Source organism: Rhinoraja longicauda, chromosome 7 (genome assembly GCF_053455715.1).
Source record: "Rhinoraja longicauda isolate Sanriku21f chromosome 7, sRhiLon1.1, whole genome shotgun sequence".
In the NCBI taxonomy this organism is placed as follows: Eukaryota; Metazoa; Chordata; class Chondrichthyes; order Rajiformes; family Arhynchobatidae; genus Rhinoraja; species Rhinoraja longicauda.
The window spans coordinates 54,164,849-54,169,075 of record NC_135959.1 but is presented as its reverse complement, the minus strand read 5'-3'; positions in this window follow the sequence as shown (position 1 = coordinate 54,169,075).

The window sequence follows — 4,227 nt, the reverse complement described above, 5'->3', positions numbered from 1 at the left end:
TGGGAACAAACCTTTGCTTGAATTAGAAAGTTGAGTAATGAATGTTCAACACCCAGGCCAGAGCCACTTGAAAGATAATCTGCAGTGTGTGTTATCGCTCAGATTATCTGATAAATCTTGAGCTGTCCACACAGAAGATCCTATGACACTATCTATTTAAAGATGAGTACGAGTTCTTCCTGATGTGCTGGAATATATTTATTCCCCTTAAAATACCTCCAGATCAGACTGCGATATTTTATTTCATCGTTTTTGGAGTTCATTATGCATACATTAGTTGTCACATTTACCAAAACAATGTCTAAACTTCAAAAATAATCTGTTTTAAAACATTTTTTAGAGCAGCAGGTAAGCAATCTATATGAATGTAAATGAATTATTTCCCATCACAGTGAGAAATATATTTGGAGTAAGAGGATGAGAAAGAAATATGAAAGAGAGTAGTTACATAAATAAACCAGAGCTCTCAGCTGTCATACACCATAAATTGTGCCCTGGACAGATTGCACACTCATCTGAACTCAGAAATTACATTACTAATTTATATACAATAAGCATACGAATGCATATTCCACTTGGGTGCTTATATACAGTCTGCTCATTTTGTGACTGATATGAATCAAAAATATGATTGCAAAAAGCCATGCGTAGGATAATTTCAAAAGAATAATTATTTAAAACCAGATCCGTTCTAAATCTGCAGACAAATTTATTTAAAGTGTTCAAGACACTAGATTCACCCAAAGCAGATTAATTTTGCTATTTGAGATCTTCCATGGAGCCCAAACAACATGTTCATGAGAGCTGCACCTTTTCATTTCATTTCGAAAAGGATGCACCAAATGGACAAAAAAATAGAATTATCAATAGTATAGTTCTCTCACTTAATATATATTTAATTTATATTTTGTTATTTTGGACCTGGCCATTGTTGGACCGGGAACCTGCCCGAAGGCTCGTTGGTCAGCAGGACCAGGAACCCACCCGAATCTTGGTCGGTGGGAATCCACGCAAAGGCTGGTCGGTCAGTGCAACCAGGAGGGAGCTGGAGACGTTGGATTCCCACCGACCAAGAAGCAAGGATCAGTAGGAGTGTGAACTGAGGTAATGCCTCCAGCGCCTTCAGGTAGGTTGCAGGAGGCATCCCGGGGACACAAAGATGGCCATGTGAGAAGAGGGGAGGAACATCAGTTTGCAGGAATTGCTCCAACACATTGGGAGCATGGGCCGACCGGTCTTTGAACTGTGAATTATGGTGCCAAAAATGGTGGCGTCTGCATGTGCAATATATGCAAAGTGAATTTCACTGTGCAGTTGCATATGTCACAAATAGAGCACTATTGATTGATTGACTATGTTCATACCAATATGGATTTCACATAATTGAAGGTCAGTATAATCATAAGGATGCTGTAATCAGTCATTGGCAGCCACAGACCCCTGAACAAAGTATCTAAACAAATCTCCATAGATGACAATAATTGACTAAAGTCATGGACTCGTGACATCAATGCAAAGTTCTAATACCACTGACAATCTTTCAACCTCACAATTAAACTACGCCCTTTATTTGCCAGTTGTTATATACTGTATTCCTGGCAGTCTGGTCTTATATAAATACCTGTACTATTTGATTCCTAACTATTTATATCTCACCCTTCCCCGCCCGATCTACATTTGTACAATTTATGTCTAAAATATTGAAGCGGTTGGTTGGCTGATGGAGCTGTTTTTATCCCAATATCCAAATCATACCTTAGCAAACAAAACCACTAAAGCGATTTGTTTGATTGTTTGAGAGACTTTGTGGACACATACAAGTTTTGCTTCGCATCTATATAACTGGCTATCCTTGAATCTAAGGCACTTTACTACCTCTCACGAGACTAGAACCTCAAGTATTTAGTAGTTTTCAATTTAAATTGAAATTTTATAAAAACAAATTTTAAGCGGCTCTCTTTTTTAAAATTAGCCATTTTTGGAGTCAGATTTGCTGTGTTATAACAGCATCTTTATATGCAAATTCTTTTTTCTCAAATCAAAGTTTGAGTGAGTTCTCAACTTTGAATTTGAGTAACTTTCTTTGGACTCTCTCTTTGAACTGCAAGAAACAGAAGCAAAATATGTGCCAATTCGTTTACCACCATCAATTCAACGGTGAAGCTGCATTCTTCCAGTCATGCACCATACATTCCATCACTTTACTGGCAAGGAGTGAGGGAGAAACATGATGCCAAATCTCCAATCGCTCAGCAGTGTCAAAGAACCTTTGAGAAACTTACCATAACTGGCTTGCTTAGCACCAAGCTGCAGTGAGTACACATGCAAATTGCACATGAGCCAATGGAGGGATATGGATCATGTGCAGGAAGTTGGCCTCGGCATCATGTTCAGCACTGACACTGTGGGTCAATGTTCTAAACTGAGAACTCATCAAGGCCGCATAACTGTCATGACATCCTTGGCCCTGAAGGTCAGCATGCTGATGGTCTTTACTTCCTTATTGTACCCACATATTTGCTTTCAGTGACTGATGATCCCTTTGCAATCAATGTTTCCTCAACCATTGCCAGGCGGGGAGGGGGATAGAGGTGTGCTGCTGTGAAACGGACCCTGTGCATACCAAGACAAGTATTGTTTTTGTTTTCTCTCTCCAATAAAACTGATTTGGAACTAAACAGACGAGTGAGCCTTTTCTGTTCTATTAGTCAGATCCTTGCACCTGTTCCCTTGTAACAATTCCTTCCTCTTTTTAATAAAAAGTGGTGAGGCTACATTTGTCACTTTCCACTCCACACGAACCATTCCATAATCAGCACAATTTTGCAGGATGACAATTGTGATTTCCAAGACCACCCTTTTAGTCGTCTGGGTCAGAGGTTCTCAGTGCCAGGGCATTCAATTAGCTTTCAGTCCAATCTGGAAATATATTGCTGATCTTCCATCATCGTTGGATCAGAAACTTAAAACTGCCCAACTGCATATTCACCATTGATTGGGAAGAGTTCAAGGCATGAACTCCAAAGTTAATTAAGAATATGCACTAAATATAATAGTCCGCAGCAAACAAACATGACGTGAATGAATTAAAAAAAATTGGAGACTCGAGACTGCAGATCTTCAGCAAAAAAAATCAGCAAGAATCAGCAAAAAATCCCAGAGGAATTCAGCTTTCTTTCAAAGTGATTCCCACCAGCAATCACATCATGCTGTCCCACCTCGTTCTACTTTCAAGGCAACTCTTGCTGTGACTCTATGGCTCAGCCTCTCTCCACCCAAACCTCCCCTTTCTCAGGCATTTCCCCCTGCAACCACAGATCGACTACCCAATCCTACACCTCTCGCCTCCATCCAGCGACGCCTGCAGCCTTTCCAGGTGAGATGAAAGATTTAATCATACGACCTCCAACTTCATCTGTTGCATTTGGTCTCCTCTACATTGGTGAGATCAAGCTTAGACTAGGTGACTGCATCGCTGTGCACTTGCTCCTGGTTGCCAGCCATTTTAAATTTCCCTTCCCATACTGACCTTTCTGTCTATGGCTTCCTCCACTGGCAGAGCTAGGCCATATGCAAACTGGAAGAATATCACCTCATATTCCACACAAGTGGCTTACAAGCCAAGGGCATGAAATTCTCCAATTCAGCCCCCCAATCCCATCCAACTGCCCCCCCCACCCACGCTTGCGCACACCTTTCTTTCCACTTCTACTGCTCAGTTTCTTCCCCCCCTTAATCTGCTTCTCTCCCACACTTCCTACGCAGGCTCCCAACTTTACTCCCCCGTCCTCCCCAATTCCCCTCTGCCTGTCACTCCCCTCTCTCTGATTTGACATTCCAACATTTGCAACCTTTTGCCTTCTCCTCCCTTCTCCCTCCCACCTGAATCCTTCTTTTACAGGAATGTTCGTGATTCATGCACTTTGATCAACAATCAGCTGTCAATATATCATTTGGGCCAAGTCTAATATTGCAATTTCCTTCACTCATACGTAGTATGGGTAAACAGCTTTATGACTGTATTAACTAACGGATGAAGTAGCAACACCTCTAATGCCTACGGGATGAGCTTAATTTAGAATGAGCATTGTGCTTCTATTCAGAATTTAGTTGCATTTCCCAAACTAAAAAAAAACCTCAAGCTTCCTCCTAGAATGAATGGAAAATACTGAGGTGTTAATTATGTAAGAGTGACAAAAGACATTGAAACGTTTATGAATCCAAATA